At 40.8% G+C, this 14345-nt stretch overlaps 1 protein-coding gene across 10 annotated transcripts in view; it reads right to left on the bottom strand.

Annotated features, from left to right (window-relative positions):
* KCNJ15 (potassium channel, inwardly rectifying subfamily J, member 15) overlaps positions 1-14345 on the bottom strand; it is a 142447-nt gene that overhangs the window by 44410 nt on the left and 83692 nt on the right. For 3 of the 10 annotated variants that reach the window (XM_011954015.1, XM_011954024.1, XM_011954013.1), the window contains exons 1-2: positions 3351-3440; positions 2962-3101 (exon numbers count right to left, since the gene is read on the bottom strand). The exons of 2 other annotated variants lie outside the window; for them this stretch is intronic. The gene's annotated coding sequence lies outside the window, so the exon portion shown is untranslated. Of the gene's footprint in view, positions 1-2961; positions 3441-14345 lie in introns of those variants that run through there. 5 more of the 10 variants (XM_011954014.1, XM_011954016.1, XM_011954012.1 and 2 more) reach the window with 3 other exon arrangements.

Raw genomic sequence — 14345 nt, 5'->3', positions numbered from 1 at the left:
GAATCGAGGACATAGAGGGAGAGAAACTAAGTTATAACTTATAAATAAAGGTTCCAAGAAAGAATTAGCATTTCCTAAATGTTTATAAACCCTTATTTATAAATTATAACTTAGTTTCTCTCCCTCTCTGCCCTTAGTTCTCCTTTTAAAGGTGGGAGCAGGCTCCCTGTGTTCCTTTGGGGAAGATTTAGCACTTCTTCGATTGCTTGTCTCTGGAGCTACTACCGGGTCACACTGCTCCTTCACTTGTCTGCAAAACTGGCACCAGGAAGTTACCTGAGCCAGGTGTGTTGGGTCAGACCTGTCTCCCTCCAGGGCACTGCATCCTTGAGGGGCATAGAGTAAGGCCCACCTTTGGTTCACTTTGTTCTAGATCCAGACCTGCCTGGCCTTATCCCACCATCAACTGCACCAAAAGTCCCACTCCTGAGGTGGCTTTTATGAGATAAAGGTAAAGGACAGAAAAGAGAGAAGACAGACAATAACCTCTGACTGACTTGCCTCTTGTATTTGCCCATGAATAAGCAACAAACTCATCTTTGCAGACATAAAAGTTAATATTAACTCATGTAATAGCTTTCTGACAATTTTCGGTGTCAGATTATTTTTCCTTGAAAGAATTAAAACAACACATTTAGAGACACACGATTTAATCTGGGGTGCAATGGTTGAATTGTTGCAGGGAAAAAAATAACGATAGCTGTATGACTTACATATTAAAGACTGAAGAAAATGATTAGGGAGGTGTATATGCCCTCAACATGTATTCCCAAGGACCAGTCATTTACAGCTTTGTCATGCTTACAGCTCAGTCTCTGGACTGTTAGGTTGGCTCTAAGACTCTGACGCATCCACCACGCAACTACATTTCATAAGCAACCCTGAACTCTGAGGCAAAGTATGCAAAAAAGTTCGTGGGTTGCTTCGAGTCTCTAAACAGATGAGAGGAGATTGGACAGGAAAGGATATTTCAAGGATTTGGCATGTACTGATTAAATCTGAATAACTTTGCCTCTCTATTCCATGTCTAAAGTCACATATTGGTGGGTTTTCTTGTACCAAGTATGTCATTGTTATTCAGGTATATAATTGCGCGCACACACACACACACACACACACACACACGCCCCAAGAAAGCACAGCCCTTTCAAGATTTCCTCGATGCAGAAGCAGAGTGAGGTTGTGCTGAGCCTTGTGGGAAAGAGCCCGGAGACCTGCTTTTGTTGGCTTCTCAGGTTTGCTGGCATATGCAGCCTGGGGTCTTGCTCTCTTTCCCCCCAAAACACTGGCTGTCTGCACTGGTGAGAAGTGTGAGGAGAGGAAATTGGGGAAATAAGACTTTCTGTAAAATGACCACAACTGTTAGTGGGAGGAAGGAGTGGAAAGATGGAGAGGGGACGTTTTAGAAAAATGTGTTTTCCTTAAGCAACCAGAATCACAAAGTTCAACCAAGGCAATTTCTCTAAAACCCCCAGACTATTTATACATTTATTTAATTCAGTGAAGAAAGGTCTATTCCATTATTTGATGAGCATTTCTGACATGCTGCTATCGACAATTTGGTTAAACTCTTCTGCTCTTCAGTATTTTGGGAAGACTTGCCTTGTTACCTCCGGGTGGATGGTCATTTATTATATTAACAGTTAGAGAAGGAGAAAAACTGCTAAAAAGTAAAACCCTAGAAGGTATGGAAAGAAAGAACAGCACCCGGGGAAGCTGTGTGTGAGGTAAGTGCTTACTTATTTAATTACTCGGCTGGAAGTGTCTCTGATACTGTATTTAGTTTTCACAAAATGATGGTGTTTAAAAATGTATTATAGCTTTATAGGACACTTTTCTTTTGATTTTTAGGACAATTTTAAATAGGAGAGAATTTGTCACCTAAGGCTATTACTACTGATTGTTTCATATTTGTTTAAACATTCATGAGAGGACAAAATAAGATAGGATTGGGGATAACAGTTGATCATGCATGAGTTTGTGAGTGTGTGTGTGTGATCCTGAGGTTGCAAAAAAAAGAGATACTAAGAATCACTTGGATTTTTTTTTTTCCAAAATCCCTCTTACAGGTTAAAGGGAAAAAGATTAAGATATGTTCAGATAAAAATAAATCTAAACATTTGAATTAATGGTACACATTTTTGGTCTTTAGTTTTCCAGTTAAATACTACATTCGTTGTAAGTTTTCTAACCTGTGGGTTAAAGAAATTATGAGGTCAATAAATGTCTATTGAACAATAAATTCTTATTTCCTTCAAGCGACTAAATGCGGAAGTACAGAGGAGACAAACGTCGGCGTTACAGGAGCAATGTGGAAATTTCACCCAGTATAACATTTATTAGCTGAGGATAGTCTAAACTCTCACGAAATTACACACAGATTAAAAAACATATTAATCATGGGTCGTGAACACAGTTCATAATGTTTCCAAAGTCAGGATTGTTTACATTCCATACACCTACCACAGAAAACTTACATAACTTTTCTTATAAGGATAGGTAACAGATTTTAAAATATTCCAGCGAGGTTTCGCCTTACGGCAATCCAAACTGATTTCCCCACTGACAAAGGAAAGTAACTGCTTCAGAATTAGCCAAATAACTATGCAATCGCTGAAAATCAATAACAAACTTGCTCTGACAGACCCTTGCAAAGGGAAGTCGGAGTAATTCTCCTGCGAGCTAGACCCCCGTAGACCCACAGCAAACAAGACAACATCTGGATATTGTTTCATGAGCAAGAATAAAACACTTTTTTTATCCCATCATTAAGTAAAATCCCATTTTCCACATGCAAACAGCACTTGTAAATTCCCCCAGATAAGCACGGGCGTCTTGAATGATTTAAATAAGTTTTAAAAGAATCAAATGTTTTCATTACCTTTAGAAGTAAAGTTTTTCAAAAATACCTCCAGCATGCCACATGCCCCAGAGCAGACATAAGCACTGTGTACCTCTTACCTACAAAGACGGAAGAGTGCAGACTCCTGGCTGGATGGGGAGTTATGTCAAGTCAGAGAAATGCTCAGTCCTGACAGGTTACCTTGGGAAAGATAGGTGTTTAGGGTTCCTCAAAATGAAGAAAACTCTCTCACTGTTCACTGTCAGTCAAAAACAAGTTGGTACAAGTTTGAGTAAGAATTACCTGGAGAAACTAAAGAGAGAAAGAAAGAGATTGGGAGACATTGGGCAGAGGAGGGAGGGACAGGGAAGGAGGGAGGGAGGGAGGAAAGGAGAGAAAGTGAGAGACAGAGAGAGAGAGAGAGTGGGGGAGAAAGAGAGAGAGAAGGAATCTGAGAAAGGAGACCATGATGTCAGCATGTCTTAAGGTTTCAAGGAAATCTACAGACCAGCACAGGATTCTAGTGGGCATCCAGTCCAGGCTCTCCAAACACCTGTGCGAAAGAAAACTGATGCCTTTTTAAAGAATGCCAGTTAATCTTTGAAGAAACTTGGGCCATTCTTATCAAAGCTTTTTTAAGGTCCCTTTGGCTAAGTAAACTATAAATAAATAACCAGATTACCTTTTCTAACAATCTGTCCTTTATCCCTTGTTTACTTTTTCTCTTTCCTCTCTCCTCCCCAAATGAATATTAACAAAACCCCTTGCCTCCTGGGGGAATCAGAACGAACCCATACAGACTATACCTATATTAAACATACTTAAGCAAAGTGCCACAGAGGGAAACTCATGTTTTTAGCTCAATCCCCTTATTGAGCTGATTTTTCTTCCATCACCCCTACTTTCCCTGATTATTATATATGTGTGTGTGTGTGTGTGTGTGTGTGTGTGTGTGTGTGTGTATGTGTATGTATAAAGAAGTTGAATAGACACGGGCAAAATTGGGTTCTTCTGGATCATGGAAATTGGGCTTGGGGATATGTGTTGGAATCTGGGTTCCAGCATTCTTGCATAGTCTGGCATCTTTATGAGAAATGGTCAGAATTCCATCCTTGAAGCAGGCTTCTAATGGAAGATCTCTGGAAGCAGAAGCAGGAAGCTTCTTTCTGGAATGAGGTTATATGTCCATCCTACGCAAAGTGACTCTTGCAGCCACCACATCAAGGGAGGCCAGCCCAAGGCTCATGTGCTCTCCTGGCCTTCTCATAGCCAGAGTGCATGGGGACCGTGTTCAATCCTAAGAGATGGAATGGATTTTTCACAAGTACTTCCCCTAGAGAGAGCCCTCTACACTGGTCCAAAGGCAATGCCAAGAGACACAAAGGGTTTCTTTCCCATGGGAGACAATGATACATCCACACATCCCCTGCCCAGCCAGGCACCTCGGTGGGGCCAGGCCGCTGTATCTGGTTTGACATAGAGCAGACAGGGTGAGGAACGCCTTGCTTCTGTTGGAAATGAATGATAATTTCCTCTCACCAGAGTACTGGGCTCCGCAATTCACCCCAAGTGCAGCTGCTGCTGCTCTGGGTGCTTGAACTAAATGGGAGCTGGAAGGGATGGGGTGTCATTCTGCCTTTAGGAAGGAAGGGCTGAGACCTCCTCATTTTCTCCCCCTAATCATTCCATTTCTGTTTTCCCAGTGGAGATGGTATGCCTCAGTCTCCTTCTCGTTTGCCCTTTCCCTGGAAGCAAGAGACTCCTTTTCAGCCTGGGAGCTTAAATGGTGGCCCTGGAAAGCAGACACTGGGCTCCCAGGGGTTTAGGGCAGGAGGATGAAGAAGCCACACAAGATTTGGACTTCTTAAAGCTGGTGCAGCTTTACTCCAGCAGTCTAGAATCAGGTAGTTCTCCCGCAAGGATATGCTAAAAGTCTCATAGAAAACGGGTAAGCACAGAGGTGAAGAATGATGAAAGAGGGAAAACTGAGAAGTAAAGGATCTGAGTATATACCAGCTACTCAGGTGGGATGATTTGCAGGGGCTATTTCCTCGGCCTGGAATGGTCCCCTCTGGCCTTCATTCACCGAGCTGACTCATTGTTCAGGTCCTAGCCCGAATGGCACCTCCTGTGGGAGGTCCTTACCTGATCTGGTCCCGATCCAACTCTGTGCCCCAAGACTCCCTTTTGTTGTGTATCTCACTTACCACTGCCTGAAGCGGCCCTAAAGCTTTTCCGTTTACTGTCTGTGTTCCAGTCTAAAGCTCAGTGGTACCTGTCTCATTCACCAAACATCTTTCCAGCAATATCTGGCACATCATAGTCCCTCAAAAAATATGCATATTTGTCAAGTGGGTTGATAAAAGATTACATATGGAAGATATGATTTGTTACCATGGAACTTTAGCTATCTCCTTACATTTGATCTGTATTTCCAGCTTCAGCTTTACTTAATAAACTAACATTTGAACACCTTTTTTCAATTTGTAAAACACTGCCAGAAATGTTGTTAATTCCATGCTCAGACCAAAATGTAGGCTTGATTAGTTGTATTTTAAGGGCAAGGAGATGGAAGCCAAAGAATGTAAGTGATTCGTGCAAAGTCACACAGCTACAGAGCTGTTTTGAGCTCTTTTCACTTTCAATCCATGCATTTTTCATCATTGTACATTTTTCTTAAATTCTTATATTTTGAGCATACATATGCATGCGTAGCTTCTTCTCAGCATTGAGTTACACACTGCATGAATTATAACCATAGTTTAATACTCCTGGAAGTTTTAGTTCTTGCAGGACCATAAGCAGTAGAGCAGATACTCATTTGTAACAATCTTAAAGATGATGGAAGGAGAAAATGAATCCAGAGTAGTATAAATACATTTTAAAGTTTAAATGCTAAGACAATGTTCTTGATTTTTGGTGATGTTTACCTGTTTTTGTTACTTTCCATTTGGTGATATGTCAACAATTAGATTTTGAGTCTGCAGATCTGACAGTTTACCAAAGAAGATGAGACATTATAAATGTATGACTGCAGGGTTGAGCGGTGAGTGGGGAAATTCTAAAATGTGCGTCTATGTGACTTCTGTCATAAAGGCTGGGCTTTGTTTAGCATGCTTTAACAACTGAATGATCTAAGTATTTCTGGAAATTTCTGAAACTGACTAAGGGAAATATGACAAACTGTTAATCCTGACAAAATAATATTTTCTGCCATCCAATCTCTCTCTCATCCAATGAGTAAAATCTGTTTCACAATCTGGTTCTAAGGAGTAGAGCGGGAAATCTACTGTATAAGATTACATGAAATAACATAGCTAATCATTTCACAATTGAACATGGTTAATTTTACTGACCTTTTAGCCGAAAATAAAAACAAATATAAATGACTGTTCAGCAAACTGTGTTTCTTTCTTTCTGCTCCCCCACCCCCATCTCCACAGTTAACTGAAAGAAATACTCTTACATGTGTCAAATTTGCATAGAAAATACATAGAAGTCTGAATCTTTCTACAAAGATCTGAAAAGACATCTGAATACCGGGCAGAAGAGTTAATAAGAACCAATTTTTTCAAGAGAACTGTTTCCCAAGAATAATTTCCAAAAGAGAAAAAAAAAAATTGCTATAATGTTTCCAATCCTCATCTTGGCTTGAATCAAGACATAAAAAACCTTAAAGTGTGATGAGAGGGAAAAAAATATTTTTACCTTGGAATAAATTCTATTTAAGTTGGGTTAGATATGGAGCTATTTATGGAAGCTTACAACAGTTCTTAAAACTTCATTAGACTCTCCCGTGAATCTAGCAGCTTAACGAGCCCTCCACAGGTGCAGCATGATATGGCCAGCTGTCTCTAGTTTGTTCTCACCATCCTTATCCTAGAGGTATTGAAAATGATCCCTTGAAATATAGGTGAGTCTTGAAGAATAACGTGTACCCATTGCCAGACCTCACAGGCCAGAGGTGAGGACCTACTTGCCTTTGGGTCTTTCTAGCAAGAAGCTTGCCCTAGGAAGCTACAAAATTAAAATCTCATCTGGGGTTAGATTATATGGAAGTAGACGTTGAAACAAAAATGCACACGCAATTTATTAAAGTAGTACTCCCAGGAGGAACCCAAAGTGGTGTGGGGAAAGCAAGTCAGCAAGGGAAGAAGCCAGGGTGCAATTTTAGGACAAGGACAAGACCCAGTCCCTGCCTAATCCTGGGGAGGGAGTTCTGGAGTGAAAATAGCATCCTCAGTAAGAGAGCTGGGCTTCCGTGATGCTGCCCATCAGTCTTTGACTGAGAGTAGAAAGGAAACATGCTGTTTCCCAAGGGCTCTGGCTTCCTGCATCCACAACGGAAGTGGAAGCGGCTCCCATAGCCCAAGGGCAATCTTATGAAGATGGTGGTAGGGGCAGCAGGCTGTTAAAATTAATACACACACAGAAGCACCAGAATGGGCTCTCAGAAGCAGTGCAGAACATTCACAGGGCTTGGGGCAGACTCCCAGCAGCACTGGCTACGAGAGCTAATCCTGTGAGTGCTGGAATGTTTTCCAATCCATGGTGCGGGTGCTGTCACTACCCCTAACTATTGCTCCCCACTCCCTCAATATTCCCATCCTCCTCTACTCTGTCAGTTTCCCAATTGTGATTGGGAAATCGTGAATTTCAGCACTAAAATGTGGAATTCCATTTAAGATGCACAAGATTTTATTATGCATATGGTCTTTTCCTCAAAATGCCAGGAGAATCCTAGCAGGGCTTTCTTGTTACTAATAGAAACTTTTGTTATTGGTATCATGTCAATTTAGTTTGATTAGTAACTAAATCAGATGCCTTCTCTTTGCTGAGTTCCAAAGACCCTCCAGTTCCTAAACTGGAGTAAACTGTATAGTTCAGCAGAAAGATGGACAAATAGCTAACCATGATATAGTGTGGTAAGTGTTATAGGACCATAATATTCTAGAAGCCCACAGGAAGGGGAATTGACTCTACCTGGGAGTTTGAAGGTAGCCTTCCAGGTGGGAACAATTGAGTGCAGGCCACAAGATTTCCATAGGTGGAGACAAAGTAGGGTTGTTGACATTCCAGGAAAAATGAAGAGCAAATAATTAAAGATTATTTAAGTAAAGATTAAAAGAGCCAAGTGATCTGACCTCTGGGACAGCTTAGCAATGTAACTCTAGCCTTAGCCTCATGGAATTTAGACAGCAAGAAATCACAAGAAAAATGGCTTTGGTTATAGAATCGCCTGTCTCCTCTTGTCCCTTAGCTTTCCCTTGGGAGAAGCAAATGGGGCCGAAAGCAACCTCCAGACTCCCACTGGAGGCTTCCCCATCTTCCCACCACCTACCACCCTCAACACAAAGCGTTCCTCCTCAGGAAGACATGGAAGCTATTTTATCGAAGTTCTCCTTAAATGAGATGGTTCAAAAATTATCCAAAAGTGAAAAACTTACTTAATAAAAATGTTACCTTCAAGTCATCCCCGTGTAAGGTGACCAACGATCCTGGTTTTCCACTGACTGCCCTGGTTTTAACACTTAAAGTCCTGCATCCTAAGAAATCCCCTACTCGCTGGCAAATTGCGATGCTGGGTCACCCTATTCCTCTGTGTGTCCTCAGCTCTTTTGAAGTCGGCTGTTAAATGTAATAAAAAATAACTGGAAAATGAAAGCATTAATACAGGCCTGATATCCTAATTTGTTAGCACTGAGTGCACATTTGCCATGGCATCTGTAAAATCTAACTTTGTCAGGAGGGAATGTATATACTTAAACGTTGGTTGCATGAAGTGCCCGCCTCGCTCTATGGGGCTCCGTATGGAAGTGTCCTTGAAACTTCTACTGGAGTTAGCTGGTGATTCTAGGTCCCTATCAGCAGCATGGCTTCAGAATTGAGAAACTGCGAAGCAACCGCTGAGCTGACATGAACCCAAGGGTGATCCGGTTTCCTCTTGCCTTATTCAAATTGAACTTTATTCCTTTACTGTTGTTGGTGCAACCTTACACCACATGTTAAATATACACCGTTTGTGCCTGGTTCACCTCAGACAGGCTTTTACCAAGTGAACTATTTTATGGCAATTCCTGTCAAAGAAGGGATATGATAATGACTGTTTTCCACCGTTGACAGTGTGGGCTGGCAAATAGAAAAGCAGTATCTGCTAAGTATAGTTACCTTCTCCAGCCCACTGCAACCAGAGAAATCCCGCCTTGCTTTGAAAGTCTCACCGGATCATTCAGCAGGCAATGTGTGGCGTGCTGGCTTGTATTACCCTCACCTCTTCTATTGTTGTCTTATTGTGGTTTAACTCTGAATCAACTGTACAGGGAGCCTCCTAGGCCAGATGGTGAGGTATGTGTACCATGGACCCTATCTCTACCAGGTGGCCAGACACATTGTCTTACATACAACAGATTGACTTTGAACCCAACACTCCAAGAGCCACTTTACAATATTTGAAATAGAATTTTACAGAAAATGCGATTATCACCCTGAATAATTTCAAAGATCAACTGGGGAAAACAAAAGTAGTGATTCATTCTACATTTCCTTCCATTTTCAATTTTAGCAATTGGTGCTTGATTGATGATCAATCACACATTTCAGCTGTAAAAACAAATCACCGAGCCAATGGAATATCTGCCTTTCAAGGTGACAAGATCAATGGACAGGCCAGGTGCTTGATTCTACCTGCTGGATTCAGGCACGTCCTTCATCACCAAGTTCCATCAAACTGTCTGAAGAATGTGAACCTCCAGATCCCTCCTGTCCTGATATTTGTTGCTATGACATTTCAATTCCTGAGCATAGATCAGGCCTCTTTCACCCTTTTCCAAGTTTAGTTCTTGGCCTCTGGAAGAGCTAGCTGGGTGCACACTGCATGTTTTATGGCCCTTTATTTGCTCCAGCATGTAGTGATATTATTAGGCTATAACGTCCTCATTTGTAACATCCTGAACCACTTCCCTATCAATCCATATAGTTTATCCCTCTAATATCCACACAAAAGAATGTCATTCAAACCCTAATTCTGCACCAATACCCCTTTTTCTACCTGGCATCAATGCAAGAGGGCCTAGGAGAAGTCCCAGGTCTCATTTTTGGTATTTATTATTAGCAGGAGAACTGGGTAAACAACTGGGTTTTTCACTTTGGGAGCTTTCCCATTGCAAAATTGTACCCTTTTGCCAAATATTCTAGTTATTGTGGAAAAACTGAGCAATGCAAATTGGCTAAGTTATGTAAAGTGAAAGATCTCAGCCGAGTTGTCATAAAAATCTAAGAGACTTCACACTGAAGGACTAGCAGGAGTACAGAAAGAGGATGTTGTGAACTCAAACTCTTGACTATTAAATCCCACCTATTCCTTATCAGCCCTAGCAAGGCGCAGGGGCTAATTCAACAAACATTTCCTAGAGAAGCCACAGCAAATATATTAAGCTAAAAATGAATTTGAAGAGAAAGTTGTCCAAGATCATCTTATTCTATCATTGCGTTTCAGCTTATCAAATGCACACGTAGAGATGACGGAGCCTCCAGCTGAAAAAGAGATGATAAAGAGTGCCTAATGACAGGGTACTGGTTTTTCTTATTTTTCTTCTCCTTGACTGTCTGACCTGAAGAATAAAAGCTAGAGAATTATGACTGAGCCAAGATCAGGCTTCTGAAGTTGAAGTCATACATACAGCCTTCAGTTTCCTTGGTGTTTGACCACACCTATACAGACTAGACATGCAGCGACTGTATTTTCTTTCCTTCTTCATTAAGAAAAATTCCTGGAGTTATTTCACCCCCATGGATTTATTCCTGATCACATGCTGGAGAATATTTCCTGTCTGTCATTCATTCTGTTCCACTGGCTTTGGTTTGCCCTTGTGGTTACCCTAACTCAGAGTGAAAGTTGAGTTACGACTGAAAACTCACCTCTGCTCACTTCCCTTCTGAAATCTGTGTGTACTTAGTAGGCAGCAGTAAATCTAAAGGTGCAGCCTTACCATTTATCAATCAGTAAATAACATATATCACCTAGTACACACATCAGAAAGAGTACCTGGGTTATCAATTTAAACAATCATTGCAATCTCTTGGGCAAATGTCATTACGTTTTGTTTTTCAAATTGCTCAGTTTTTCAAATTGGTATGTCTTATCTTGCCAGTCAAATCTCATTTTACAGTGTGGACACCAACAGCAAAATTGAACTGAAGTTGTAATTCTTGCCTTGGGACACTGAATTGTTACAGTCTTTCTTCCTGGCAACGAGTAAAGTCCATTGGGGGTGTGAGGGAGAAAAGCAGGTTTGGTCTTAGCTATGGATTCAAATTCTAGAGCTGCTACTTACTAATTCAAAGACCTGAGGCAAGCGGATTGACTTATCTGAGATGGTTTTGCACCAACGAACTGAGAAAAACAGTTTACCTCCCAGGGTCCTTACACAGTTTGGAGAAGGGAGGAACACACATGCACCACGTGTGTTCTGTCAGAAGACATCAGGGAATGAAGTTCCATGGTGAGGGGCCAAGGTGGCCCACATCAAGGTTCCTTATGGTTGCACTCCGACAGGGAGCTCCCTCTGTTTTACCTGAAAACTCACCTCTAGGAAGGATCATGTGCAAAGTCATCTTATAATATGGGAGTTCTCATCTCCTCTCATGTTTGAATTGTGGGACACAGAAGCCATGCACTTTAGTTCCTTCAAGATCTGCTGTTTTCACTAGAACATATGCAGAGATCCTGAGCTGCCTTAAAATATCTTAAACAATTTGCATGCCCTTGAAGTGCTGCTGCACCTCCCAGGGAGAGCAATGTAGGTACTAGGCTTTTCTGAATCTTATTCTAGTTATTTTATTGTCCAACCACTTGAGTAGTCAAATAGTTTAGATTACTTGAATAAATATAATTTAATTAGTTTGTTCCTAGGAAACCAAGTTTTATCATGCCAGTTTTCCTGAAGTGCCTTGCATCGTACTGATAAGCTATAAGGTTTGTGCCACTTAGTTAACTTTCTTGGCTTTTATAGGATGTATGTATTCCCAGCAATCAAGTATGAGAATCTATCTCCTATCTTGGTTACAGAACTTAATGAAATATTTGTCGCTGCTCAGTTACCCCTTCTGTTCTTCATTTGTTGATGAAGTGCTTACACCACCTGACACTGAATCGAGTACCAGATATAATTTCTGTGCTGCTGTGTGAAGGTGCAAAGATATGTCTGCTATTTGCTGTTCCTTGTAATGTGGTGTGCTCTTACTAGCAATAAGTTTATTGCTAATTGCTAGTAGAAATGCACCTGGACGGGGTGAACATAGCTCAAGTTTGGAAACAATAACACTTGTCAGTTCACTGAGTCCTAGAGATGGAATTTTAGTTCAGTTAACAGGGAAGCCCACGCCAGCAAAGTACTTTCTAGTGTTTGTTTGGTGTTGGAATTCTTCCTCAGATTGCAGTGAGTGGGGTGAGGTTGGGAGGCACAGGTGATGGGAAGCTTCTTTCATAGTTGCACACTGGACCATGTGAATGTTTATGGGGAACATGTGAGAACACAGAACCTAGGCACAAGCTGAAATAAAAATGACAATACTAATGCCAAGCTTCCATCATAAGGCTAACCTTACATGTGGCCATGAAGAACATATGGGCATAGAGGGTAACAGAGAATTCTATTAACTTCAGCATTTTATTCAATCAGTCAATCCATCTACTTATATATCCATTCATCTATCTACCTACATATGCATGCATGCATGCATCCATCCATCCATCCATCTAGCGATCCCTCCATCTACCTATGCATCTACCATCCATCCATACATCCATTTATCCATCCATCCATCTACCTATGGATCCATCCATCTACCTATGCATCCATCCACCCATCCATCCATCCATCTGTTTATTCATACATCCATTTATTCATCCATCCATCCATCCATCCATTTATCCATACATACATACATCCATTTATCCATCCATCCATCCATCCATCCATCCATCCATCCATCTATTCATCCAATCCATCCTTCCATCCATCCATCCATTCATCCATCCATCCACCTATGCATCCATCCATCCATTCATCCATCCATCCACATCCATCCATCCATCCATCCATCCATCCATCCATCCACCCATCCATATACCTATGCATCCATGCATCTATCCATCCATCCATCCATCCATCCACTTATACATCCATCCATCCTTCACTTTTTACTTTTATTAAATGACTTTGCCTCTATCTTAAAATTCAAGCTCAGTGTAACTTCTAACTTTGAAAGTTTCCTGTCATAAGAGCTAAGTTCAAGTGTGGTTCTCAATATGCATTTATTCTATTATGAACAGTAAATCCCTGATGTTAAATTTGCAGAGTAGGATTGGTATTACCAATCTGATAGATAAGCAAGTAAATAACAGGTCCCTTTAACCCACACACACACACCCCACATACCAGCCAGGTGCAAGTATTGTGGTAATAATGCAGACTAAAGTAAAACATAATTTACCATCTAAAGATCATGTTGAAATTCTGCTTGCTTTATAATATGTTTCCTCTTTTTTTAAATTAAAATCAAGCATTGGAGAGATTCAGACTTTGTCCATGTTCTTAACACTAATCTTAACTAGCATTCTAAAAATGTTACCTCCAGGTCACTATGACTCATCTCTTGAAGACCCCTAGCAGATAGCAGGGAATATGGAAATATTTGCATCCTTCACATGAGCTGCAATGAACTCAAAGCAAATCAAAAGCAGTCTCAGAACTTTTTTTTTTTGGCCTGAATTCCACAGAAAGATTCCTCAAAGTTAATCTTCAACATATAGGCCAACAATAACCAATACTCCCGGACCTGAATGAAATTGGCAACACACAAAAAACTCTAGTGAGCTTACAGCTTTAAGGAAAATCAAGACTTCTTCAGTGGGCTTTATTCTCATTCTTGAGCCGTTATCCAAAACAGCAAAGAAACCAGACCCTAGCCTAGATACATGATTCATTTTAGCTCTAATGATAACAGCTGCTATATGTTGAAGGTTTGCTATAAATCAGGAATTTGATTTAAATGCCTTATGTCTACCATGTCATTTAATTATGAATTCATTTTTATAGCACATTGACTATCATACCAATAAATCAGAGTATGTGAGATAGGTATTATTCTTCTTACTTTATAAATGATAAAACCAAGTCTTAAATTAAGTCACTTGCCCAAGGTCAAATAGTTGGTGATCTGAGAAGCAGAAATTCAAATCTTGATCTCACTTCACAGTCCTCACCTTGAATCGCTGTACTGGAGAGCCAACTGTGAATTCAGTCTTTGTGGGTGATCTCAGGGTTAACTGGGCTGAAGTAATGGTTCACACCACAAAAGAAAAGGCTAAAATGGCCAAAAATGAACATGTGTCAGGCAAAGTTCTGTTTGCTTTCCAGCTGTAAACACCTTTCATCCTTTCTTTTTCCTTCCTTTCTTTCTTCCTTCTCCCTTCTCTCTTTCTCTCTTCCTTCCTTCCTTT

The sequence above is a fragment of the Colobus angolensis genome, unplaced genomic scaffold (assembly GCF_000951035.1).
Source record: "Colobus angolensis palliatus isolate OR3802 unplaced genomic scaffold, Cang.pa_1.0 Scaffold38, whole genome shotgun sequence".
In the NCBI taxonomy this organism is placed as follows: Eukaryota; Metazoa; Chordata; class Mammalia; order Primates; family Cercopithecidae; genus Colobus; species Colobus angolensis.
This window is presented reverse-complemented; position numbering and strand designations above follow the sequence as displayed.